The following is a 14490-nucleotide window of genomic DNA, read 5'->3' as shown; positions in this document are numbered from 1 at the left end:
TGTTTTTTCACTTATGCATCTTTACACATGTGGTGTTAATGTCTGTCCTGATGTCTTGCCCTTTCCTGGTGAGTCAACTCCATCCGGAATTCCCCAGGGAAAGGGTTGCCCTGGCTGCACACAGCTACAGCAGCAGAACAGCCCCACTGCTCACAGTGCTCAGACCTCCTCCAGTGTCTGCGTGCAGACCCAGGCTGGTGCTGTCATGTACAGAGAGTATATCTGGAAATCTCTTTTCCAAGGCTTACTCTCCCCACCCCCAGTCTTTTTTGTAGGAAAATTTGTGGGGGAACTAGAATCACATCTTCCACCAAGAAAAGCTGTTCCTAATTAGGGGCTGGGGCAATGAAAGTGGCATGTGGACTCAGCAAGTCTCAAGTGAAGCTAGGCTTTTTCAGTAAGTTTGTATTCATTAAAATGGTCTATCACCATTTTTATTAAATTTTAGTGGATTCAGAAAAAGACTTGCAAATAGTTTCAGCCAGAGGAAAGGAAAAATTTCATGCTTCTTATTTAATATTCTTCTTGCTAAGATGTCCATGTAGCATGATATGCCCTTCACCAGTTAATGAAATCCTTGAATTTGTTTGAAATCATGCTCCCACTGCTAGGAAGCCTATTTCAAGGGTGGTAATCTCCTTGTGATGCTCTACTTTGTTACAGGACTTGAAATAATCACTGATTCTCTCTCCTGGCAGTGAGGATAGGCTTCATGGTATTATAGGATCTAGGCTCAAGTCCTTGGCTGAATCAGAAGCAGATTGAATTGGAGTGTAGATTTTTTTTTTTCTCTCTGAGGAGGCTGTTTTCAGCACCAGACTAGAGGTTCACACTGCTTTGTGAATCCTAATATTTGTTTTTTGTAATGACTGGAACTGCTTCCAATGAAAAAGACTGATGGCAATGCTCCTCAACTATGTTTAGCAGCAAAATAGAAGTGAGTAACACTTATACTGTCTTTGACAAATCTGCCAGGAGCAAGGTCCCCAAATTCCCTGCTTCTAAATTAGTGATCAAATTGGGAAGAGAAAGCTGTGCATGAAGGTTTTCTCTGAAGGTCCCAGTGGTTTGGATCTTTTAAAAAGCTAGTTATTTATGTGTTTATTTTGGTTTGGTGCAAGTTCTTTAACATTCAATTTAAAATACCGCATATAAACATGGTGTGAGGTTTATTTTTCATTTTTATATAAAGAAGAAGATTAAAATAATTATTTCTTCTTTAAACAAATATAAGTATTTTTACATTGGACTGACTACCAAATAAAAAAACAATCAGAAAAGTAAATTTTCTGTTCTTAAGTCAAGAATTCCATGCTTTCCTTTTTTTCTCCATTGTTATTTATTTACAACTGCATTCTGTCTGGTATCAATGTGGCAGACTTATTATGTATTGAGGAACATTGAGCATTATTTCAGCTGCAGTGTTATCCATGCTTCTCATTTTCATCAAAGCATTAATAAGACTTGTGCCTGTATTTTCCTACTTTTGCAAACCCTGCGTTACAGTCCCCCTTCTGCATCACAAAATCATGGAGTTACTTTGTCAGTTGTAGAACTGGGAACAGATACAAACTGTGATGAAAAGGAAGTGATGTGATATGAACAAATCAGAAATCAGTTATCAGATCACATTCAAAATGGCTGTGGATGGCATTTTTTACTTAGAAAGGTATGCTAACATTAGCCATATTGATGGCCTTTTCCACTTTTTAAAAAGTGCCCTTTCACAGCATTGTAACTGTAGAAAAAGTGCCTTTTTAGGGAGAATTCTTAGAGATCTCAAAAATCTGTGCAGGACCCTCAGTTGTTACCAGTTTTACTCAGTATTTCTGGGTATAGGAAAAAGCTCTTGTTGTGGCCTGTATCTGAACAAGTAATAAAAATAGTGTATCTTTCATTTTTCATGTCACTAATATAATGATTCTTTGATAAGGAAGAAGAAAAAAGAACTCAAATACTAGAAAAGAGAAAATAAAAGACATTTAAAAAATGACTAGGAAGGGAAGAGGAAAAATTTGTGATGAGCGTATAAAAGAGGAAGAAGGAAAAACATTTGTAAAAGAATGGGGAAGGAGACACAAGATGCTCATGTGCTTTTAGGGAGGAAAAATGGAAGCTGGAAAGCTTGGAAAATATCAGTCCACAATGCTGCTTATAGCCTGAGACTTAAAATCCTTCAGCCTAGTCTAGAGTTATTTCTTTTGGGAACTGACACAACAGCAACAGCTAAGAGTAAGTGTTGAATATTTGTAATGCTGACTAAAGCACTGATTAATACTCAGTCCAAACACAAATGAACTGTGCAGATATGTGAATAACACCCATGAGCTTTCTTCAGATCATGCATTGCTGTATTCCGTGCACTGTTTCATGCTTTTTTTCTTGCCTTTTAGAATGAATTACAGAAGGAATATGATAATATGCCACAGCCATCAATTTCATTAGTTGGAAACCACATGAAGAGGCAATGTCAGCTGGCAAACCAATTCTGGCAGCATCTCAGGCTTAGCCTTCACCCTGTAAACCATATGCTTCTCTGTGTTTTATCAGCTTATATGCTTAGTTTCATCAGCTGATGTATCAGACACTGGTTGATGTAAGATCCAAGGTCTACTAATTTTCAGAGGCGTGTTTACTTGTTGGGCTTTACGGAAGTGCCATGGCCCCCTCAGTACTGTGAGCTGCTGAATCACAGCTCAGATGTACTACAACATCCAAAGCAAAGTTTTGGCTTCTTGCTAGCCTCCATTTCACATCATGCAATGAAAAAGTCCTATTTTTTTTTTAAGAACATCAGAAAAAGGTTGTGCATGCTGAAGGATAAAAGTCAATATTTGATGGTTATAGAAAAAATGTTTAAAGAAATTCTAACTGTCCAAACACTGCTTAATTATAAAATCTTTGCCCATCTAAATTGGCTGGCTTTGTAAATTCATCTTACTCATGATAGGAAAACAACTGGATGCTTAATGTTGATTGATATGGAGCAAATTTAAATTTAAATTCAAATTTTAGAATATCAGAAATCCAACTTGCAGTATTTTTTTTTTTATTAAAGAACAGGTTACTTTTCAAGATAAACCTTTTTCAGGCTTTTTTTTTTTAAAGGAGATAAACATCTGATCTTACATCCTCTGGGGTTCCAGGAATGTAAAAGTAAACTTCTTATTATACAGATAGATTGGGTTACATTGGTCCCAAATGGCTTCTGGTCAACAATTTGACAGTGAGAACAGCAGCACTGTTTTGAAATGGCCATGACAGCAATAGCAACAAAATTCAGCTGTTCCCTCGTTCGGGACAATGAAGTCAGTGAAGCAGCGGTTCCCAGACACGGAGGATGATCTTATGGGTTCCTATTAAAAACTAAGGGAAAAGTAAGGGCTAAAAGGTAAATTACTTGAGTTTCCCTAAGTCCTTTTCTACTCTAATCATATATAGAAGAGTAGAAAAAGACGTTAATTTTGAAAGTGAATTTCAAAGGAAAGGGAAAGCTGAGAAGAAAATACTCAACAGCTTATTAAATCCTTGTACCCACATTATTTCTTTTTGGCTCACCCTTAACACAACACATTTTTATTTCAATACACAATCTAATTAGGGAATAAAATGTTGGTTTGGATCATTCATTTTCTCTCCACACTGACTCATCTTCTTGCCAGAATTCCACAGTGGCAAGGTTGTTCTTTGTGTCAATAGCTCCCAATTGAGTGATATATATGCTCGTTTCAGTATGGTTTTTTTCCAATTAAATATGTGTAGCACACAAAAGAAACATACTGCATGCACGTATGCAACATAGGGTAGAGGAAGAGGCACAAGAATGAATAAAAGATACTATAAAATGAAGATTTTCATGAAACTGGTTTTAGTTAGAGGAAAATGAAGCTTTTAACCATAATCAATGCTTCAAGCTATTCTGGAAATAATCCAAAAGAAATGAAATGAGAATGAGGTACTTGAAAGCTGCTGGGTTTGAAATAGTAACAGCTGCGTCTAGAGAACCTGGACAAGAGGGCTTCTTATCCAAATATCTGTTTAAATAGTATTTCTGATTCAAGCATACATCTCAGTCCATTAAAACAAAGAAAAAAAACAGGGTAAGCACACAGGACAAACACCATATGATCTTCAATAAACAGCCTTATAATCAAACACCGTGTAATTATTTCAAGAATTGAGTGCCAACAATATGTTGTGATTCTATGAAATGTACCCTTAAGGATTTGTGAAAAAGAATAGATATTCTAGGATCTGTGCCCATTTATCCCCTTTTGTTCCACATGAAAGAAATTATATTAAATCAACTGAATATCTGGAAAGAATTAAATCATCATCTCTCATTGGCAAACCTAAAGGAAAAATTCACAAGAAGGCACAGTTTTATATAATAAAAGTTCTCATGTTTCATGGAGTAAAAGGGAAAAAACTAACTGCCAAAGGGAAAGTTTTTGTTGCCTTTGGTTATTCTTCTCAGACTATATATTATGGAGTCCTCCTCTGCTCCCTTTATTATCTTTATTCAATGATATAAAATTTCAGACAAAATGAAATGAAATCATTTCAAATTCTCTTGCATTAAGTCCTTCAGGAACAAACTTTTCTCTGTAGCAGCTGATACAGTGACAGTCACTGCCACTATAGAGTAGCAACCAAAGCTGACTGGTCCCCTCAGCAGGATTCTTTTTAATGACAGAAATGTTTGACTTATTCACTGCCCTTGAATTCTATTTAAAGTAGCACGTGGGCCAAAATCTGCCTGTGCTAATGGGGTTTCAGAGGTGTAAATGAAATCAACGACTTTTGCCAACAGACTGTGCTCACCACAGGCCCCAAATGATTTGCCTCAGAGATGGCTTTACTTCAGTAATGTCGTTTTACAAGTCACACTGCACTGTTCTTTAATTTACATTTAGTTTTGGCATATTATGCTTGCATGTTAGTTATCATTAAACCACCATAAATTGTTCAGGGCTCAACTTTCATTAATCTGCACTCTGATGGGAAAATCTGATGATTTTCACCAACTGCAGCTGTGTTCCTCAGAATTTACTAAGGTAAAGAAAATCTATGAATACTAGAAATTACAAATGAGATGAACACCTACATCTCTGCATAACAGAGATAAACTGTCTTTTTTTCCTTCCAGGAAATGATTATGTGAAAAAGTGGTGGTTCAGCATCTTATTTATGGGTTAAATAGCAACATCAGTAACTGGGTGTCCTCTTACATCTCAAGTCATTCTTCAGTAGTTCTTAGTCCTTCCCTCAATCTCTTCCACTCCCTGCTGATCTCCCATTGCTCATTTTCCTTAGACAAGTTTATTGATTCACACTTCTTGATCTTTAACCTCTGTGGTGGGGATTCCCCAGTCTCCTGCTGATGACTACATTAAAGAAACTGTAATTTTGAATGGGGAAAATTTTCTTTTTCTTCTGTAATTCTCCACAATGTCATCTATGTGTCTTCCTTACTGATGTTAATATCTCACCCACTCTTCTTTCAGACCCCACAATCTTCTGTGGTGTGAAGTTTGTCACTACATGTTATGCTCTTTCATATGCCTGAACTGTCTGTCATTCCTATGCATGGTTCTTTTCAGCATTTTTGTAAAGCTCTGTTGTTAAAATGTCTTTCTTCTGGTCTCCAGTACAGCAATACTTTTTCTTCTTTCTTCCTTCTCTCCTCACACATGATCATTCTGATACACTTCATACATTATAAATGCCCAGTTGCAAATACTTCTCCTTGCCTACCATTTTGACCACATCAGCCTATAGCTGAATATTCCCACTTACTCCCTTCCCATGGATGGTTAAAAAGCCCTTCTGATCTTCATATACAACTTCTTCATTTGGACCAAAAATCTCCATTACTTGTTATCACATAATCTAGTTAATGCATTTTGGTGCACTAAAACTACCAAAGGCTTTTCACCATCATAGGAGAATTCCTCTACTGCTCTTACAGATAGGAAACTTTAAAGTTTCCACCTGAACTTACATATGGCTGACAGAAGGCCTTTTGCCATGGTGCCAGCAGATAATTTTTTCCCCAGTTACTTACAGCAGACCAACTGACTACCAAAGGAATCAGCAAATAACTGCGGGCATTTGGGCAAAACAACACTATAATCACTGCACTGCTCATCAAAGGACTGAAACAAAAAGAAAGCACCATTTATACCATGAAATTCAACACTGTTTCCCTTGTGCCTGTATGGAGAATTTTCCTCTGCACCAGAGCTGGAGTTATTCCCTTAGTTTAAAGCTGGATGAATCCAGATAAATCTGGGTTTCCTGACTTCGGGAAACTTGCACAAGCTGAAACTTCCCCATGAATGATTCCTTCACACATTCATTAGCACAGCTTTGTGTGAAAACAAGACATAAGCAATGTTGAAATAGTACTGAAACAAACTAAATGTGCAATTACGTGGAAAGATAACACTTTCCTTTTCCCTTCTGTGTATCATCCAGTCCTTGTTCATTTTCCCAACACTTGCTTAGATCAGGGTTTTGCTTTGTTTATCTCTTCTGAATGGTATCTGATAGTGAAATTTCAGTCAGTGAACCATTTAACCTGTATTTTAGCTGTATTGACTGTGCTAGAAAAAAAGCCTTTCTTTCATCAGCCTATTCTGATCCTGCTTCTGTTAACAGCAACAGAGACGTGACAGAGATTGCAGAGCAAGACCACAGGGTAACTTGGTGCAGGTGGTGAGCTGAGTAAATACTGATTTTAGGCAATGAGGGTCAATGACACATTGTTCAGGCAATGGAGCAAAACAAAGAAAACCCCTAAAGACAATGCCACAAATTAAAAGTTTAAAGGCCATTTGATTACACTATGCTGAGATCCTTTGAAGCTGCTAGGATCTGTGTGAGTGTGTGTGTGTATATAAATTAGAAAAACACTTTTGGAAAATGCCCCCTATATTTCAAATAGAGCTGAAAAGCAACGTTTTAATACTTTAGTTCAACCACAAATAAGCACAGAGCATTAACTTAAGTATTTTTCTTGGATACCTGCATTTTAAAAATATGATGGTCTGACCTGTAAAATAGCAGAGAGTTTCACATGCCACTCATCAACCAATGATAGTTTCCTTCATTGTCATGCTCATAGCAATCTGCACTCTTGCTGAGCTGCTGTCTTTGTTGATATTTTCTAAAAACTTTTAAAAGCTGTTTTCCAAATATTTAATTCCTATAAGTGAAGGTCTGGCTAAAAACATGTTTAATTCTTGTTCACAGACACATTATTTTATTGGTAATAGATAAATCCATAGTCATTCCAAGAGCTAAAGTAAATTAATAGTTTTCCTTAAAGCCTACAAGAAAAACCAAGATTCTCACATTCTTTGTACATTAGTGTCTCAAAGGACATGTTCCCACATCTACTCAGAAAAGAAACAGTTTAAAGCAGAAATTCAAACCAAATAAACAATATAAAAAAAAAAAAATTTGGATGGAGGGTGATGTGTCTCATTTACAGTGCCAGAGGTCCTGGAGTCAGGCTGTGGTTAGCCCTGGCCCAGATCAGCTATGTCTGTCTCACTTTGTGCAACTGGCTTGTTCACTTCTTCCCCACATTCTCTGACCACAGCACCCACCTCCCATGTACCCACTGAGTGCCACATTCCTTCTGTACCCTCAGCCGTGTAAGCTGAAGCATCCAGAAGCTGGATAGAGCCTGAAATTCTCTGTTGTAGACAGAGTAGGATTATCTAACAGGACCATACTCAATCATTGATTCCATAAGAGATTAAGAGAATTAATATATTTCCAAAATTCTAGATCAGAGCAATGTAAATTGAGGATGGTAGAGCATCCCTTGATATCAAAGCCCTCAGAGCCAGTGCCTTGGCTCCTGCTAGAAGAAACAATCAAAAGGAGACAATGTATATATGGCATTGAAGGATGCAACTGATATTTAGAGAACATGAACACTAAATGCATGTCTAACACACTGGTGACTGTGTAAAGTGTTAAAATTACTGGTTTATACACTGCACTAATGATTCCCAGATTATATTCTGAAGTCTGGAGGAATTACAACTTTTTTTGGATCACTGTGTGTGAGAATTACTTGCTAGTGAGTTGTACTGTTATAAAATTTATGGTACTACAAGTTATTAATATCAATGCATTTTGTAAAAACTTCAGTGAAAGCAAAGAACACCTTTATGTTGCAAACATAGGATTAGTTGAAGGCATTCAAATGCAAATGAAATTGCAAATGCCATCTTCTTTACAAACATTTTTTAACATTTTGGAAACGTGTATAGAGGGTATAAACCACAGCAATATATTTAATACAAAATGCAAACCTAAGAGCATACATACAATTTCATATGAAACTGGGACATATTTATGCTAATGAGAAAAGCAACTTTAATTCATTACATCAGTTTCAAATTTTCTCAGGATATTGAGGACATTATGCTTCATAAAATCTCTTACAGTCTCTATCTATGAAATAAGTGCAGCATAATAGCGTTCACAATTTCATTTGAATACATGGGTATGTCAACATACAACACAAAGCTTGTCCTCTACTGAATTCCGTATCCTTGTCTTATTGAACTTGGTTTTCCGTTTATTTTTCAGTCCCAAGCAAAACATCATTCATCTTTTAGCGATAAATATGATAACCCAGCTCTGAACTGTACTTGTTTAGCTAAGCAAAAACATGCTGAAATTTTCCATCTCTGAGGCCAGGAACTGCATTTTCCTGAAAGGGTCTAACACCACCAGTCCACAGGCTGGGCTGAAACAGCAGACAATAACTCTGTATGCTAATAAAAACCATTTTGCAACACCACATGCTTGCATACGCAGCAGTGCTATCTTATATTCAACCATGATTAAAGAAAGAACTGTGATTTCTTTCCCTGCTCCTTCTCAAAACTGATGTAAATTATACCTCTTAAACACAAACTGTAGATTTGGTTTTAGAAGAATGACAGTCTGTCTAATGTGAGAGGAATAGGACCCAAGTATGTGAGTCTGAAGCTCTGACTCCTGCCTTTGGCCTCAGTGGGAATTCCTGAAACTGCTTTTATTAATGAGCTCTAGTATAACCTGCAAAGATCTGTGTGCATGCACATACCTGACAGACCAACCCACATGTGTAACCCAAGTCATTTCAAAAGTATGAAAGGAATAGTAACAAGGTAGAAAAAGTTGACCCATTAAGATTTCTCCAGCAAAGTCATTAGAAAAAATGTCTACTTCTCATATCCTTAGAAAAAATATATTCTCTTGATACTCTTTAATCAAATAAAAAGAAGTGCAAGGAATATAATTTATTACATAGGGTATTGCAGACCTGTTTTAGCAGAGTTTGAATAATTGGAGTTCTCTGATTTCCAAAGTGCTTTTCTAGGCTAACAGAATGGTTTATTCACATACACTATATAGTAACAATCTGACAAGGTTTTCACCTGCTTTGAAATTTATAACATACAAAAAGAGTGAATAACATGCTATGATGGATTTAACTTGTGAGCTTATTATTAAACAAATGTTAGAGATGTAAAATTGAAAATGTATTTAAGGAGGATCTTAGAATTTTACAGCAAGCCTTGCTTAAGATGATTAAAAGTAATAGGTTTTGGATCTTGCTCACAGTCTGCAACAAAGTTTGGTAATTTCAGAAGCAGATATTGAAGGCTCTAAATCACCCTTTCTGAAAGAAAAGTGGGAGCCATCCATTTCTGTTCCTGTAACTATGGATTGTTTGATTCTACTGTAAATGTGCATGGTCTCTGTTAAAGCTAACGCTTTTTCTTAACTTAGAAATTCTAAGTATACCAAATGCAATGATGTATCAGAGACTATATAGATATAGTCTTTACATATGCAAGAAAACAGTATTCTGCATGCTCACTTAGAAATTCATCACAGTCTGGTAGACCAGACTGCACGAAAATATTCTGAGATTTTACTGTTAGTAAGCAATATTAGACAGACCTAGCATACATCTGACAAAAAAACGGCATGTTATTTTTTTTCTGCAAGATTCAAAAAACCCTGACCAACCAAAAAAAAAAACCAACTGAAAACCCCCAAAATCCGAAACTAAACAGCTGGACAGGCAGTACAAAAAAAGCAACAATAAATATTTGAATGACAGGGAAAAAGTCATATGCTATCTGCCTGCATCAACCATGGAAGTAAGAGGTCACAATAAAAGTAACCATTGAGGAAAAAAATAACAGAGTTTAAGCGTATCTGAACTGAAAATGAATCCACCATTAAGAACCAAAAATCAGGCAAATGAGAAATAAGACACTTCAGTAGATCTGTACGTAACGGGTAGTTATTCCTCTGACTCATTAAAAAGCTTCTTTTTATTACTGGCATTCACTGTTTATGCAGAAATAATTAAATCTAAACAAGGCTTTGCTAGCAGAAACAATTGTAGCTATCTCAAATTTTCTGTTTAACTCTCTTTTCCCTGCTGTTTATGCTGATTTGCTCAGGGGATGGAACAGTTGGAGCACTCTAAATCCTTCTTTTGTACTTCTTTTAACTTTGATGAGCAAAATGGAAATGCTAATCCCTTCTGCAGACACATGATTTCCTTCCTTTCTCCTTCTCTCTGAGATATTTGTTTTTCTGTTATCCAGTCTTTGTTCCCTAGTCCCAGAGAGGTTCATATGATGCTCTCCTTTTCCCAGGGCCCTAGGGTGAACGAAGTTCCACAATCCAGCAATTCATGAAATGCAAGTGATACTGAGACAGGCAAGGGATCTATCAAAGCAGCCTTCTACCCCTCCATCCTCTCACTATGCCTTTAGAACAAACAAACAAACAAACAAACATTCAAGAATGTTCAGTATTGCAGAAGGAAACAGTCTAAAATACTGGCCTGGATTTATTTTAGCCCTCAAACTGATTGTAGGAACTTCAATGATTCCAGGATTTCACATTGTGCTTTTCCTTTGTTCAATATAATTCTGACCACATATTTAAAATTGGAAAATAAATAATAAATAATGATTCAGGAAACAATAAAGTCACAGATTATAAACAAGGTGAGAAAAACATTTATTTGGACATGAAGCAGATGCACTGGTGCATCATGTAACATCCATGAAAATGTTGCAGGATTTTCATATTAAAGGTCTGGGAGAAGTAAGATGTAAAAGAAGGTTGATCCAGGTGCAAAAAGGTAGTGCTCTTTGCTATGTACTGTAGTAAAATTCTTCATTCAGTGGGCATAATATGGAGTACTAAATACTACTTTTACTTAGGAAACGAAAACCAATGCATTTGAATTAGATTGAGGTACATATGTATAGGCAAAAAGATATTGTTTGAAAATTCATATTTTAAATCCTAAAATATTTTTTTTAAATTCCCAATAATGCATGTCTTTTCAACGAATTTAGAATGTCTGTAGAAGGAGTTGCATCTACTTTGCAGTCACTTGTCTACAATAAACTCAAAGAAAACAAACATTCATTTGCTTGCTCATACTAACATTAACAAGCTCATGAGGAATAACATATTTTGAGAAATGCATATTCATGGACCTCCCACTTTTGACCAAAACACAACTGTCTCTGTCACACAATGTGAGTGACCCCATTTCGTTCATCTGATGGATGCATTTCTGCTCACAAAATATGGAAGAGCTGGAGGAAACTGAGTGCAATTTTTTTAGAGACTGCACAACCCAACAGTTGAACTTACTGTCACCATTACTGGAACACTCATGTATTACCTCCCCCTTATGCAGGACTGGTTCCTGGCCCAGGAGAAAGTGATCTTTTATTCTGTTACTCTTATTCGAGATGAGAATACATCAACATGCTAATTTATTTTGCTTTATTACTCAGTTTCAGACCAGGAGATTCTTTTAGCCAGGTGCCAAGGTAAAATAGCAAAATGAATGAGATATTTTGGGATTCCCCTGTCACTCCTTTCAAAGCTGGATATATCTTGCTTTTCTCGTTAAAAAACAGTACAAAAATTTTCCAGAGTGGACACAGTAAACTGAAGACCTCTACTTCTGTTCAGACTGGCAGGCCAAGAAGCTGACAAGAGGGAAAGTTGGTACAATACCCAAGCTCTTTCTGAGGGTCGGATAGGTTTTTTCATTTTATGGCAAAGCTAGCATTTTTTCCACACATTCTTCCTTATCCCAAGTTCCTGGGGATGAATCTGTGAAGAGTGAAAGAAAAGAAAACAAAGAAAAAATTATATTTATAACAAGTGAATGTTGACAGTCTGAATAAAAGGCTCAGTGCTTTATAATCAAAGTTTTGGAAAAACAAGAATAGGATGACCCTGAGGCTTTGGCACTGAGTTCAAGAACACAGTTAGGAGTCATTGCACCTCAAAGAACTGGGAGAACTGAAATGGAAACAAAGCCCTCTCAAAAAAGAAGGGGAATAAATTAATTCATTTACTACTGCCAGAAACTATGCAGTGGGAATGCATTCTAACATGGAATGTGTTAGGCAATGGTCACAGCTGGATATGCTTCCAGTTTAAGTAGTGCCCCAAAAAAAACTGAATGTGATGGAACTCTCCATTAACTTCAGTGCGCTTTTAATCAAGCCCAACTAAGTCAGACAGCAAGATTTAAAGACAACTGAGGAAGTTCACAAGACAGTAACAGGCACAAGGCCAGAGGATCTGGAAAAAACCCAAATGTCAGTGAAGGGACTAATTAGAGGACGTGAAAACTCACTCCCAAATGTCCTTTAGACAGTCTCAGGAATTTCATTATCTTCTGTGATAACAGGATTCAGACAATGAAAGCAGTGATCTGAATCAGTTTCTAACTCAAGCACAAATTTTCTGTGAGCTTTTTTAAATGCTTGGGTTTTTGCTCAGCAATACCACAAGGCCTCTAAGTAGTCTTTTTTTCCTTTTATCTTTTTTTTGTTGGGTCTCTTGGGTTTCTAGCTGGCCTAGGATTGCTAGCGTCAGGACTTCTGTCATCCAAGTTCAAACAAATTGCCGAACATTAATTTCAGCATCAACTAAGGCACGTCCCCTACTGATACGTCACTCGTTCTCCAAAGTCTTGCTCTTTAAAGCATAAACCAAACCAAACAAAACTCTTTTCTTATTTGTGTGCTATACAAAACATCATGCTTGTAAGCTTGTAAAATTCTTTTTATAAAATATATTATTTTTCAGATAAGTTTCCCTAGTTCTAACAAAAAAATAAAATTCCAATATTTGTAAGTTAACATTTGCCTTTGATTAATTATAGTTACTTAGTGTTTCTGAAAAACAAGGCCGGCAAAACATAAAGTAGTCTGACAGGAATACAGTATACCACTAAAATCAAAGCTAAAATCCAGACACAAAGTGGTTCGAAGTTAATTGGTCTTATAAAACAACAAAAAAAAAAACCTACAGACCAAAAATACAAAGTTTTCAGGCCCTAGGTCTCTGTATGCCTAAATCTATTTAGTTGTGTAAGAATGAAGGAAAACATTAGTAACGATATGAATAATTTGTTATAGATAAGTTTTTTCCTTCAATAAAGAATAGAATATTGGGATCTTTTGTAAAAGTGAAAGAAATACTGGACCTGCCTAGAGAGGATATATTTTGTAAATGAAGGAGACACTTTGGGAGTGAGGATTTAGCAGAATAAATCTTAAATTACCAAGCACAGCAGAAAATACTATATTTAAAAATGAAATAATGTTAATTACTTGCAAACAGAGCAGCATAAAAATTACCAGAAGAAGTAAGAAGGTGAAATGATGAATTTTTGTTGCAAAAGATACAGATGTTTGCTTTGTTGTCAGGAAGGAGCATCCACAGGCATTGCAAGCAACTAGATCACTAAATGAAGGAGTAAACTGAGGCTCTTGACCTGAAGAAAAAGGGCAACAGGACACAATAGTGTGGTGTTTTCACTGTACTTACTGCCCTGATTCTTCATGGAAGAATATGCATTTGCAATGCGAAGGGACAGTGAATAAAGAAATTAAATACCTGATTTAATGATTCAAGATCCCTATTTTCATAGAAGCAATTAATGTTAAACCTTCCTTAGAAAGAAGTCTGCCATCCAAGAGGGGTCATAATACTGTAAGCCAGTGCAGACTTGACTCAGGTGTCAAAACAGCACATGATACCATTTGGTATGTTCCCTAACCTCTACCTATCTGCTAACAAAGCTATTGCTCTTCTACCCTTTGACCTGTCAGCCAAACCCTGTCAAACATCTTGGATTCACTAGGCTAGCTCTAGAAACTTGATGTTGGACATTCAAATTATTGGCATGTGGCTTAAATTCTTGATGTGCTTCCAGTGCCTCATGCAAATTTGGCCTAGGAGGAAAATTTTTTGTTGGAAAAAAAAATTTCTGCGGAAGTTACATAAAGCAAAGGGAATAAAGTTCCCTTAGCACACTGGAACCTTATACATGAATCTTACATCCCTCCATAGATACAGAAGAGGCTCTGTTGTTTCCTAGCTGTTAGTATTGGACGTTGACAGTATTAG

This window comes from Corvus cornix, chromosome 1A, assembly GCF_000738735.6.
Source record: "Corvus cornix cornix isolate S_Up_H32 chromosome 1A, ASM73873v5, whole genome shotgun sequence".
Classification (NCBI taxonomy): Eukaryota; Metazoa; Chordata; class Aves; order Passeriformes; family Corvidae; genus Corvus; species Corvus cornix.
This window is presented reverse-complemented; position numbering follows the sequence as displayed.